The 13,640-nt window shown below is 48.3% G+C and overlaps 1 long non-coding RNA gene across 2 annotated transcripts; it reads left to right on the top strand.

Annotated features, from left to right (window-relative positions):
* The first annotated feature begins 1,155 nt into the window (after positions 1–1,155).
* LOC141275789 (uncharacterized) lies at positions 1,156–7,877 on the top strand. 2 transcript variants are annotated; one of them, XR_012324081.1, is made up of 5 exons: positions 1,156–1,702; positions 1,794–2,142; positions 5,321–5,395; positions 5,924–5,977; positions 7,849–7,877. It is a non-coding gene; the product is annotated as an uncharacterized lncRNA (long non-coding RNA). The 2 variants fall into 2 exon arrangements; XR_012324080.1 differs by having other exon boundaries at positions 1,156–2,142.
* The last annotated feature ends 5,763 nt before the right edge of the window (positions 7,878–13,640 follow it).

The following is a 13,640-nucleotide window of genomic DNA, read 5'->3' as shown; positions in this document are numbered from 1 at the left end:
GCGCCTTTTAAATAGGCCCTGAAGTCAACGTTTCTGCTGGATGGCCTGACTCCCCACTGACCTCCAGCCCGGGACCACCGCCTGGACTTGAAGTCTGGGGCCCAGGGCCCCAGGGCTGCGCAGGCCCCTCCTCTGACGCCCAATCTCACTTCCTTTACGAGGCAGCCGCCAGCTCCCCTCCCTGAGTCCCCAGGAATTTGAGCCTTTTTAGTCTGTGCCCACAGTGCCACGAGCTACTATTTAGCTTTTCCACGTGGACCCGTCTTCCGAAATGCAGTGGTTCTCAGCCTTGGCCGTGCTAGAGAACCCCCAGCAAAGCTTAAAAAAATACCTGCACCCAAGTCCCAAGGCCGGGGGAGCAGATTTAAGTGGTCTGGGGTGGGGCTTAGAGGACCCCACGTGCTGTCAAGGCTCTGAACCGGAAGGCAGGGCTGGCCTCAGCAGGGCTGTCTGAGGTCTGTATGGACGGGAGGGCTGGACACGTCCGGGAAGGAGGAGGTGAGGCCCGGCCGCTCCGTGGAATAATGAGGGAGCCTAAGAGGTGTGTGATGCGCTCGCTCCGTGGAATAATGAGGGAGCCTAAGAGGTGTGTGATGCGCTCGTGGCCTCCTGGTGAGTAGGTAGTCCTTGCCCAGAGCCTCCGCCCCGCTGGTCATCCTTCCGGTGCTTTGCTGTGTCCATACACCTGCGGGCTCCCCAAGGGGCTTCAGCGAAGGGCAGGAGGACGGTACCTCCAGGCTCAGCCGCTTGCTGCGTGACCTGTACAGAGTTTATGAACGTCTCTGAATTCCAGGTTTCTCATCTGTCAAACAGGGTGAAAGGCGGCTCGCCCACCTCCTAAAGCCACCGTGCGGACTACAGAGCGAGGGCTACAGGACACAGTTCGCCTCGCAAGCCGAGCTCACGGTAAAGGCCACCGCAGCTGTTTCCACCTGGTCCCGCCTCTTGGAGGCTGCAGAACGGACCACCTGGGCTGGGTGTGGAGCCCTGAGGCCTCTGTTGCAGCATCTTAGACAACAGGGGCAACAACAGGTCTTGCGCATGTTGGCGGCGTTTGTGGGTAAAGGGCAGCGCGCAGAGGGCTCCCCTGCCCCCTCCTCCCGCCCTAGGTCTCCTCTGTCCGGGCTCAGACTCTCCCCTGACCCTCCTGAAGAGTCAGAGACTGGGAGGCTGTGGACGGAGCTTGGGAATCAAAGAGGAGGTAGGGACAGAGGACGGGGCGAGGAGATGCACTTCAGGGATAGAAGACCTGGTGAAGTCAGCGAAACAAAGCCCGTCAGCACAGGGCCTGAGTCTCCCGGAAGAGCTGAGGAAACCCCACGCTTCCTTCACCCACTCACCGCTGGACAGGTGTCGACGGGGGTTCAGTGCGAGGGGCACAGGGCTCTGTGAACGGTCTCTGCCCATAAAGGAGATGCATCCTTCCTGCAGACAAAGCCCCGGGACGTTTCAATGTAGTGAGCGAGCCCTAAAACAGCACCAGAGGGGCCCCTGACCTGGTCTCTCTCCTGGGGCGGGAGTCATGACCTCTGAGAGTAAAAGGAGCCCTCGCTGAGATAAGAAAGTGGGAGTTGGCCTGAAGGGGAGGGGAAACCTCTCAGGCCCAGGGAATGCACGCCAAGGTCTGAGGTCGGGGCGAGCCTGGCTCGACAGGGGCACAGCCTGGAATTCAGGAAGTCTCTCTGGAGACCGGGGGTGACTGGTAAGGCTGGTGAGGCCCCACGAGGACTTCGGAGGGTTTTTAGAAGAAAAGTGACGGGATCTGCTTTGTTTCATGGAAGTCTCTCCCCCAGAGAGGAGAAAATGCTGGAAGAGCTTCACGGGCCAAAGTGGAATCCTCGGTGAGAGGTGCTCAGCCAGGGAGGCCTCGGTGTCCAGGGAGCTGCCCTTTCCCTCTCCCGCTGCTGGGGGACACCCAGCGGAGCGGCGGATCCCCGACGCCCTGTCGGCAGACGGTGATGGGTCCTCCACCCCCGGGAGGCTCAGGTCCCCACGTCTGCAGAGACCACGCCACCCAAAATGTGCACCGTCTCACCAGAGGCCGCTTCTTGTCTTTGGACTCGGAACCCACACTGAAGGTGGCATGATTGCTGATGAACCCCTGTACCAGCCAGAGCGAGGGACCACAGAGCAGCCTTGCAGGTAGGACAGGTGTAATAAGGGAAGAGCTCCCCCCAGCAAAAAAAAATAGGAAAAGAAAAATAAGACTGGAACAAAAACATTACAGAGAGTGTAAAGGTCAAGCGTGGGCTTGCCAAGAGTGAGCCGGCACCTGCAGGCAGGAGCACAGGCCGAGGGACACTCAGTGTTCACGGAAGGCGGATGGGAGCGGGATCCAGCCCCGGTCCTCAGGCTGGTGCCTACAGGGGCAGGTTGCTGGTCACACCCGCTGCTGTGCAGCTGTCTGTCAAACCGCTGTCGGGAGCTTGGGGCTTTGATTTTCTAGGCTGAGGGCATGAGCTGGTTACTGATGTCTGGGAGACAAACAGGGGAAAAGCTCGGAAGACTCAGAGCTCAACATGCAAAATGTCAACAATGCCCTCACTTGTAGTGGGGAACCCCCATCCTCAACGAGGCCAGAACCCGCTGCCTTCTCCGAAAGCAAACCTGTAGTGATCTGCGGAACGGAGAGCGAGCGGGAAGGATGTCCATGGCTCTCGATTCTTCGGTTTGTTTTTGTTTTTAAACGGTCCAGCCTGCCCGGCTGCTTTTCTCTGAAAAGCTTGGGATCCTTCCCGCGTTCCTCCTGTCTGGGACCCACCTCCACTCCCGCTCTCAGCAGTGAGGTCGTTAGCCCTCCTCACTGCTGGTTGAAGATTCCGCCTTTTTGAGACTTCCAAATTATTAGCACTTGTTCCAAAAATATTTTGCTCTTTTCTCCACTCCTGTTTTCTTCATCCTTGTGGATCTATGCTTTCAAAAACAAAACACCTCTTCTGCTGTCAGTTAATGGGGTTTTGAGGGGAGCTGAGGTTAATTCCTGGGCTCAGTCTGCCTTCGTTACTGGGAATCAGTCCGTGCAGTCAGGAAGGTGCCCAGCTTGGAGGACTCTCCAGGCTCTCGCTGGGGACCCACATGCCTTGTAGTTTTGGTCATCTGGTCCCTCAGTCCACAGCCAACAAGAAGGGACACTTCAGAGGGGAGAGTTTAGAGAAAAGACCCTCCAGAAGGAGCAAGTGGGAGAGTTACCTGGTGGTGGTAGGATTCAGCGCTTTCACTGCCCTGGCCTGGGTTCAGTCCTTGGTCAAGGAACTGAGATTCTGCAAGCCGTGTGACACAGCCAAAAAGAAAAAGAAAAAAGGAGCAGGTTGACTGCATGGGGAGGGACAGAGAGTCATATTGATATAAAGCGTGTGTAGGGACAGAGCCACTGAGAACAGAGCTGAGCGTGGACACACCGCGGTGTGATGGCCCAGCAGCTACACGAGGATAAAATAAAGGCTCCTGAGCGTGACCCTGACACGGCGTAAAAGGTCAAATTACGTTCGGTACATTCTACAAAGCCAGAAAAAAACATACTTTAGAAAGACTTGTGCAAGGAACATTACTTCCCCTGCATAACTGCATAGTTACTTGACAGTTTTAAAAATATTTCCACCTGTGTCGTTTCACAAACACACAAACTGATTTGGGAAAAGGCTTAGTGGGAGGCACCTGTCACTCCCCCCTCTTTGCAGATAAAGTCGTTAAGGCTGAGGAATGTTCAGATTTTCTTCAATGCCACACAGCAGTTCTGTGGAAGCACTGACTTTTCTGCTTCCTAAGAATACTTTAGTTGTTAAAAACACAAGCTCCTGTATCTGGAAAATTCGTCTTATGCCTGGTCTTTTCTGTCTGATGTCCCACCTGTGCTGGGGGAGCTGCCCTGACGCCTGCAGACCTGTGGCCTTGCTGCCAGGGATGCGACAGGTGACCCTGCCTGGGCCATGTCCGTGTGACTGGGCAGGTTACCCAGGCTCCAGGTGCTCTGTGTGCTCACCCACCTGTCAAGGGGCCTGCAAGGATTCAGTGAGTGAATCTATATAATTCTCAATAAGTTTTGCCTATTATTATATCCATTTTCTTCACTCTCGTGGTCAGAGACCTGATTATCATCTATAAAATGGCATCTCCATCGCATTAAAACCTCAGCTATATACTGCTGTGGGTTGGATATAGCAGCAGCATATAACTCACTGTACAGGGAAAAAGAAGTTTTTTTTTTAGAGGCATTTTTAAAAAATAATTTATTTATTTATTTATTTTTGGCTGTGTTGGGTCTTCGTTTCTGTGCAAACGCTTTCTCTAGTTGCAGCGAGCGGGGGCCACTCTTGATCGCAGTGCGCGGGCCTCTCACTATCACGGCCTCACGTTGCAGAGCACAGGCTCCAGACGCGCAGGCTCAGTAGTTGTGGCGCACGGGCCAAGTTGCTCCACAGCATGTGGGATCCTCCCGGACCAGGGCTCGAACCCGTGCCCCCTGCATTGGCAGGCGGACTCACAACCACTGCGCCACCAGGGAAGCCCCCAGACGCCACCTCTTGCTCTCTTCCACCTCCTGCTGCCCCCTCTTCCCCAGTAAAGGAAAAAAAATCCAAAGTGACTATAGCTCCCTTTAAGGAGAAACCTATTACAGGGAGAAATGAACCATCCTTGGTGCTTACGTGCACACCCTGGACCCGAGCAGAACTCAGAGCCTTGGTTAAGGAATTTCCTGATCCGAGTCAGGATTCATTGGCATTTGATAGGGAATCTGATTTAACCATCCGGACCTATGAGCCCGGGTTTTCAGATCTATATCAATAAATACAGCTGTTAGTTTCTGAAGGCAAAGCAAGGGAATGGATAAAGAAAGCAGAATGGAAACACCCCTTAATGGATTTTGAACCACAGGCTCTCACTGCATGCAAGGAATTAGCTCAGAAATTACTCGAAATGATCCCATAGCTTTTTCCCAAAAACTGTAGATGTGACAGAGATTCGACAGTGCAAGCAAAGATCGGATGAATCCTTCTGGACTATCATGAAAGGGTTAAAAAAACTTCTGAGCCCTATTCCAGCTTGACACCGGAATCATTCTCTAACCACGAAAATGATGCTTTGCTTAACTCTGCCTTTTCGGAAGGCTTAGATGAGGACTTGGCTACCCTAGTCAAAAGATGCAATCTAGGCTGGTCCACGTTATATACAAACACCCTCGTTATGTTGACTGACCAACGTTTCAAGACCATAAAAAAGAAAGAGAAGGGGCTATTTACAAAAATTATGAACCTTCAATTGCGCCAGTGAAGTACACAATGCTTGTCGAAGTTTAACCAACCCCCATTTAATTCCCTATCAGTAGAGAAAGCTAGCTTGAAGAGGAAAAAAAAACCTCTCTTCAGAATTCTGACCCTAAAGGAGTAAGTCCTACGAGGTGAGCCTGATTTTCTTTCCCTGTGCCTCCCAGAGCTCTCAGGATCACTTATCTAGATCATCTCTAATTCCTGAGACTGAGGGGAAAAAAAGGACGGGGTGGGGGGGGGATTCTTTTTAAATTTAACTTATTCCAACAGTTATTTACAACTAGTGAGTTTTATATTGTGATACCTGATTCATGACTAAATTTAGAAAATGAAGCTGTGAGATCTCTCGCTGTGTCTGTCTATACGTTCATGTGTGCATCATCTTTGTTTTTACCTTTGGGTAAGTGAGCTCTACCTAACTGGATAGAAGGAAATTAAGCACTTATATAAATTCTCAAAAAATACAGAAGGTAACTGGCCAGAATTAATTTCAGATTCACATGAACTGGGAAATATTCAGTACTAAATTAATACCTGGTGTGAATGTTTGTTTGTTGGTCTAATTAATATAGACATGTCTTTAGACTCATCAAGTATAATACTTTTACTGTGCCTAGGTTTAATATAAGTTAGGTAAAATTTTGTTATATTTGTTGCAGATTTGTCAGCAAGGAAAGTACCTTCATGTGAAGACACTTTTAAGGAAAGAAAATGTAAATGAGATAAGAGCTTTTAGATAAACTCTATTAAGAATAATTATGCTTTAGGAATGCTTATCTAAAATAGTGTCTCCAGATTCTGGTAACTTGAAATTCTAGAGTTGCTGCTGGATTAAGTGATGGAAGCTTATCGAATAGCTCGGTCATTCCCAAATAAAACAAGATACTGGAACAGTAATTACTGAACATTGGCTTCCTCTTTCAGAGAAACTAAAGATTCTTAGGGCCGGTAATGAATACGTTCGGTGCCATCCTGAGATGTTCTCTATAAGAAGCAAGTGGTTTCTGAAATCGTCACTGGTATTTATGCTCACCAGTCTACAGAATGCTAGTGTAAAGGACGGCTCATAATTAATTACTTCTTAGTTTTCACAAGAAATTAAGGTTTTAAGAGCTGAGGGTTCTAATTTAAACATGTAATTAAAGCTATTGGAAATAATAAAGGAAACATTTCAGTCTACAGCAGGAAAGTAGGATGTGTGTTGTCAGTAGAGAAGGTATAAGGAATGGAATTGCATTTTATTAGGAAAAGGAAGGAAGTCTGCTTAAAGAGCTGGTTACTTCTGGGTGGAAAAAAATACAGTGATGGATACAGAAAATGATGAAACTTTTGTGGAAAGTAGACCCCGAGAAAAGAATTTTGTGCAAGGTCAGGACTGACTAAGTTTAGAGTAAGTTTAATTCAGTAAATGAATTTTAAAAGTAAGCTGGTGCAAAACCTGAATTTGGCTTTTCTCTCTGTTAAAAAGACAGGTTCTCTTAAAGTGTTGAACTGCCTCTGATAACAGGTTTTAAGTTCTTTACCTTTTAAGTGATCTGTTCTTTATTTGTCTTTGAAATCTTTCATTGTCACTTTGGTGAAGTGAATACCTATTGTTTCACAGTGACCTATGATCCTATCTGACTGAGTGTTCTAACCCCTTTTGATATTGTTTTTGACAAAACTTCCTAAATCAAATTCTAATGAAGTCCTTTTGACCTCTAGCTAACTTTGGGATGCTTCAAAGGGCCCCTGAAGTATCCCAAAGAGATATTAAACTAATTAGGTTCACGTGGTATGTTAAATTGCATGGGAAGTATTGTCAAATGAGTAATGAATCTTCTTAGGTTATACTGTATGGTAAATGTAATTAATATGGATATTCTAGAAATTATATGGAATTCCTCAAATTCTGATATGTCCTGGTAAAACATTATCAGTCATAATTCCTGTTATTATCTTAAAGTGTTGTGTGTCACAGCAGTAACCAAGTTACTTTGTTAATTGCATTGCATTGTAATCAGATTTTAAGCATGCTTTCTTTTTTAATTTTTTTGTTCTTGTAGTTGTGGCTCACAGGCTTAGTTGCTCTGCGGCAGGTGGGATCTTCCCGGACCAGGGCTCAAACTCGTGGCCCCTGCATTGGCAGGCGGATTCTTAACCACTGTGCCACCGGGGGAGTCCCTTAAACAAGCCTTCTTAAGTCTTTTGTCATTATACACAGTTATGGTTTTATTCTGATGCCTTTGCAAAAATGCTTCCTCTTCAAGGAGATTTATAGAAAGGACTTCTGGATGAATACAAGTTTCTGACTTTCAGTTCCTAATGCTGAACTGGGTAAGAAATTAAAGAATTCTAATGAGAAACGTGATGGCTTCACAGACTGTTAACAAAAAGGATTAGTTATACAGGACTGAGTGAAGTGGTGAATATGGTCAGCATTTTTATGGTTTCCAACTGAAAAATTACTGGTTTAAATCTGTGTTTTCCAGGTATAAGGGAAACCTTCCCCTCAAACTCATTATGACTTACAGTAACTTGGTAAATTATACCTTTGTAAGCAGGATTGACACATTTATCTTTTCTCTCTATCTTATTCCTCCAGAGATTGGAAATTCGTAGGTTCCCAGCAGCTTTATCAGATAAATTAGGAATGCTACCTCACTAACAGGTACAGAAATCTCAAGGTATTTTGGTGACCTTGAAAAGGGAGGAATTCACCCAGATCTGTTAGGCAAAATCTGTGATAAGCCCATGGTGTGATTTTCCTAGCCCTGATAGGTCTTTTAAACGTTCAGTCTGAGACTCCTTACAAAAGTTTCAGCAAAGCAAAAAACGTCTATATGATCAATTATAGTTATATGAATCATCAGGCCAAGTTTATTGAGACCAGACTTATTTTGCAACAAATTAGTCTTAATTTGGTTATATTTGGTAGAAGTGAGGGTAATTTTAGAGAAAAAAATATTATGTTTCAATGAATATTAAATCCTAGTTTTGTTAGTGGAGGTCTGTATTTACTAAGACTCACTTCCGGATAGTTCCTTGCTGTTACATTATATTAATGTAAAGTTTAACTGAATTATTAAAAAGACTCTCTAGGGCTTCCCTGGTGGCGCAGTGGTTGGGAGTCCACCTGCCTATGCAGGGGATGCAGGTTCGTGCCCCAGTCTGGGAAGATCCCACATGCCGCCGAGCGAGCGGCTGGGCCTGTGAGCCATGGCCGCTGAGCCTGCGCGTCCGGAGCCTGTGCTCCGCAACGGGAGAGGCCACAACAGTGAGAGGCCCGCGTACCGCAAACAAACAAACAAACAAAACTCTCTAAGTTTGTTCCTGAAGCTTATCCCAGTAATCTATCTTTTGGTGAAGATCAGATGCCCCATGACCTGCAACCAGGAGATTATGCATACTGGAAAAGACATAATTTAAAGGAATATCTCCAACCTAGATGGAAGGACCCTTATCAGGTGCTCTTAACTAGCTCATGCACACTGAAACTGAAAGGAATTGACTCGGATTAATTCCCGCTTACAGAGGGCCCCTACGCTGGACTGGCCTATAGAGAGGACGGCTAACCTCAAAATCAGTGCTCAGAGGAGAGCTGCACTCACACCAGGACGAGAAGAAGATGACTTCAGAAGTAGACAGCTCACCCGAGATACTGGACCTGATCCGTAGAGTGTTTTCCCGACTTCTTGGACCTTTGCATATGAATCAAATGTTTTCCTGTACGATGCTAGTTTTAAAAATCAATCCAGCTGTTGGGTTTGTGGCCAGTTACCTGTGTCTAGCGCTTCTGGGTTACCTTGGTGGATTTTTCCACTCCAAGGCTCTGATTGGATGGCCCTTAGGAAATTTATTCTAGAAGAAAGAAATTATAGTCCTGTTCAGGCCACTATTGGTATACTAGGTGGGATCCCCTCACCTAGCCGATTAATAATACCTGCTCCGACCCTGGCCATAGATAGGAATTTTCTTTTAGGGTCACTCAAGCTCCATCAGAACAATAAGCTGAGTCTCCATCAAAACCTTAACCTCCCGTTTACTAGAAGGAAACCTTCCACAATTATGGGATGGATGGATGTGGCTAACAACAGGTTATACTCATTTAAGTTTAAAAGCTCCTTTATGCTGGGAACAATGAAATCATACTAAGCACGATCAGCCTAGGAACATCAGGACGTTAGGCCGGGTGCCTACACATTATTACCCTTAGAGACTGTGATTGGAATGGAACCGACTGGGTCAGACGACCAGAGATTCACTGGGTTGCACCTAATGGAGCTCAGTGGATTTGTTGTACTAAGTTATGGCCTCGGCTTCCACCAGGATGGATAGGAAGACGCACCCTGGGATTCCCTTGGACTCAAGGTCGTATACGTCACAATTTAGAGACGACCCCAGCTAATCTACCATTGGTACGAGTCCTACGGGTCAGGAGATCTGTATTCCACTGGTCTGACCATTTCGCAGCTATTTTTGCACCTTCGCTAGGATTGGAGAATATAATCGGCCATATTGAAGCCTTCGCAAAATTCACTCCACGGGCTTTAAATGACTGTAACGAGGCTATTAGCCTCCTGAATTCTGAGGTCTCTATGATGAGAAAAGCGGTGCTACGAAACCGCCGGGCCCTTGACATCCTTACAGCGTCTCGGGAGGCACCTGTGCCGTAATTCAAACTGAGCGCTGTGTTCTCATACCTGAGGAATCCTCTAATATAACACGTTTAATGAACCACATGAAAAATCAGATTTCTGCCTTAAGTGACCCACTCCCTAGTCTCAACGACCTCTTCAAAAACTGGTTTGGCGTGGAAGCTCTTGGCTTAAATATTTACTTATAACTCTGTTAGTGTTATTAGCTATCTTATTTGTATTTTACCTGTTTTACAAGATTATTGTTTCTTGTTTTACCAAATGTGTGACTGAGCCGCCAACAAAAATAATGATGACTAGGCGATTTGAATCAGCTGATCAAATATATAGTTCTGTATGCGGTCAATGATTGTAATAGTGTAACTCTAGATATGGGAAGATGCAATAAGAGGGAATTTTTTTTCCTGGACCGTAACAGACTAGTAAGACAGGTGGTCCAGGGACCTTTGGTTACTGTTAATAAGGCCTCCTCCAGTAATAGCACACTGAGTGGCTTATAGCGAAAGCTTCGCCGGGCCTGGGAATGAGCCCTCCTAGCGCCATGGGACGAAATGGTCGTGAAAGGCCTCCCAAAGCATGGTCGCATTTATGACCATGAGGGGCCTGCCAACTGCAAATCGGTACTTGCCATTGGCCCTTGCCATCTACCTCTACAAGGATTAAATCATGAGCTGCTGCAGCTTCTGACCTTCAACACCCCCTGATAGGAGTTCAGGGTGGAGAGCTGAAATGAGGCCCTCTGTGCTCTGGGAAGAACTGGCAGAGCAGGTCTTCGGAGAGTTAGAGATTTTCAGGAGAAGATTTTATGAGCCCAATTCTTGCATCTCCTCATATCTAGAAGAGCACTAAAATCCTCCTCGAGACGAGCAGAAACCTTCTGCAAAAATATGTGCTGCGTTGTGTGTACTCCCCTCCCCCTTCACCAAAGTCACATCTGTACTGACCTTCCCGCTGCCTCTTAGGAGCAGTTCCTCAGAGCTCTCCGAGATGCTGTCTCCCAGGCCACAGTCCTCATTTTGCCCCGAATAAAACTTAATTCACAGCTCTCACGTTGTGCTTTTTTTTTTTGAAGTTGGCAGGGGTCATGACCCACCTGTCCCTTCCGGCTTCATTCTGTGCAGGTGTAATTTTGTGGTGCCAGAGGGTGCTTTGGTTCCCTTTTCTGGAGATTCTGATTTGAACAGAAGCCCGATTCGGCTTCTGACGGTGGTCGTCAGGAACGTGTGGGACCAGCATCCTACTCCACGTTTTACGGTCCCTGCACTGGCACAGCTGTGGTTGGCATGGCCTCACCGCGCTGCCCCGCTGGAGCTGTCATCACAGGCCACGGCTTCTCTGCTGGACCGGGCCGCACCTGGAGGCTGAGCGACCTCAGAGGGGACCGTAGCTACAAAAGCCCGAGAGGTTGGCCTGGACAGCCGTCCTGGACCTGCTGCTCTGCACGCCTCTGCTCAGTCTCTGGGCTCTGACCCTGCTGCGCCTCCTTGTTTCTGACTCTGTGTCAGGTATGTGCACCTGGCCGGCCCCTCTGTTTCCGCCTAGCCCACCTGGGTCCCCTGCTCCCCCCGCCCAGGTAGATTCCGCAGCACAGCACCTGGACCCCACCCCGGCCAGTGCAGGCCCCAGAGCCAAGCTTTTGAGATGTGAAAATTAGCTCCTACTTTTAACCGAAGCTTTTAAAAAGACAAGGTTTCTCTTTAACTCTGATCTGGTATTTTTAAAATCTTCAGATGATTTCTGTTCAAGGTCGGTGGTCTGCCCTCTTATCTTCTGCTTTAATCAATGTTGTTATTGTTTATTTATTTATGTATTTATTTTTTTTTGGCTGCATTTGTCTTCGTTGCTGCGTGCGGGCTTCTCACTGGTGGCTTCTCTTGTGGCGTAGCATGGGCTCCAGGCGTGCGGGCTTCAGTAGTTGTGGCTAGCAGGCTCTAGAGCGCAGGCTCAGTAGTTGTGGCACACAGGCTTAGTTGCTCTGTGGCATGTGGGATCTTCCCGGACCAGGGATCAAACCCGTGTCCCTTGAATTGGCAGGTGGATTCTTAACCACTGCGCCACCAGGGAAGCCCAATGTTGTTTTTCTTTACTACTTGCTTTTTCCTTTTGATTCCTCTTACTTTTTTTTTTTTTTTTTTTGGCCATGCCATGCTGCATGTAGGATCTTAGTTCCCTGACCAGGAATCGAACCTGTGCCCCCTGCAGTGGAAGCATGGAGTCCTAACCACTGGATCACCAGGTAAGTCCCTGATTCCTCTGACTTTTAAAAACTAATCTTGAGGGCTTCCTTGCTGGCACAGTGGTTAAGAATCTGCCTGCCAATGCAGGGGACACAGGTTCGAGCCCTGGTCCGGGAAGATCCCACATGCTGCGGAGCAACTAAGCCCATGTGCCACAGCTACTGAGCCTGCGCTCTAGAGCCCATGAGCCACAACTACTGAAGACCACACACCTAGAGCCTGTGCTCTGCAACAAGAGAAGCCACTGCAATGAGAAGCCCGCGCACCGCAACGAAGAGTAGCCCCAGCTCGCCGCAACTAGAGAAAGCCCGCACGCAGCAACGAAGACCCAACACAGCCAAAAATAAATAAAAATTTAAAAAATATATATTAATCTTGAACTCTTGAAGAGGGAGTTCTTAATTCCTATTTATTTTATCTTTAGAATTTCTTCCTGCTTAATAAGCGATGGCCTTTTTACTTCTTGGAGTGATGACAAGGGGCCCGGAGGTTCCAGCAGATTAGGAGCTGCTAAGTGGCTTTGTGGGTGATTTGGGGCAGAAGGCATTGTAGGAGTGGGGCACGGCTGGGATGGGAGGGGTGCAGGGCAAGCATGTGGACCGTGTGTGTGACACAGGTCACTGGGGCAGCCTACCATGGTGTCGCCATTAGGTTGGCCTGGGCCTGAGTCACAAGAGTTACTCCAATGACAGTGATGTTCGTATTGCTGGGAACTTGCCGGGCACTGGGCCCTTTGCAGGCCTTCCCCACTGACCCGTGCAGCACCGTGTGCAGCCCTGCTTCTACGAGCTCCACTTTCAGCCCAGGAAACTGAAGTACAGAGCGTTTAAATGACACGGCTGAGGTCACACCGCTGTGCATGGCCAGGCTGGTATGAGGCTCGGCCTGATCAAAGCCTCTGGGCATCAGCGCTGTGTCCACCCTGCCTTCCCTCCCGGAGGGGCTACCCTTCCCGCCTCCCTCGGCCTCCCAGCCCTGCATCCTCCACTGTCCTTCCCCGACATCCCTGATTCTCCATAAAACATCTGCCTTTTTGTTTCTTTTTAGCCACGCCGTGCAGCTTGCAGGATATCTTCTCCCTGACCAGGGATTGAACCCGGGCCCTCGGCAGTGCAAGGGCTGAGTCCTAACCACTGGCCCTCCGCGGAAGTCCCAAACATCTACCTTTTATTATACCTGCCTACTTGTTTGCCTGCTGTCCAGTGGGCTGGCCCACACTTCACCCTGCACTTTGAGGAGGGGAACACATCCCAAAGTTCGTGAGCGGGTCTGAGTGCCTCACAGGGGTCCGTGTGGTCCAGAACTATGTTCCGGGTCATACAGGCACAGTGCACCGCGACTCACACCCCAGACAAATGAGCACAACCCACCTGCACACAGCTTGGGTCTGTGTGTGCGTTTGTGCGTTTCTGGGGGTTATACGCACACACACAGACACACATGTGCGTATAACCCCCAGAAACGCACAAGCACACACGTGGATGTTCACACACACGTAGAAA

Source organism: Tursiops truncatus, chromosome 11 (assembly GCF_011762595.2).
Source record: "Tursiops truncatus isolate mTurTru1 chromosome 11, mTurTru1.mat.Y, whole genome shotgun sequence".
NCBI classification, from domain to species: domain Eukaryota; kingdom Metazoa; phylum Chordata; class Mammalia; order Artiodactyla; family Delphinidae; genus Tursiops; species Tursiops truncatus.
The sequence above is the reverse complement of the archived record's forward strand: the minus strand, read 5'-3'. Positions and strand labels throughout refer to the sequence as shown.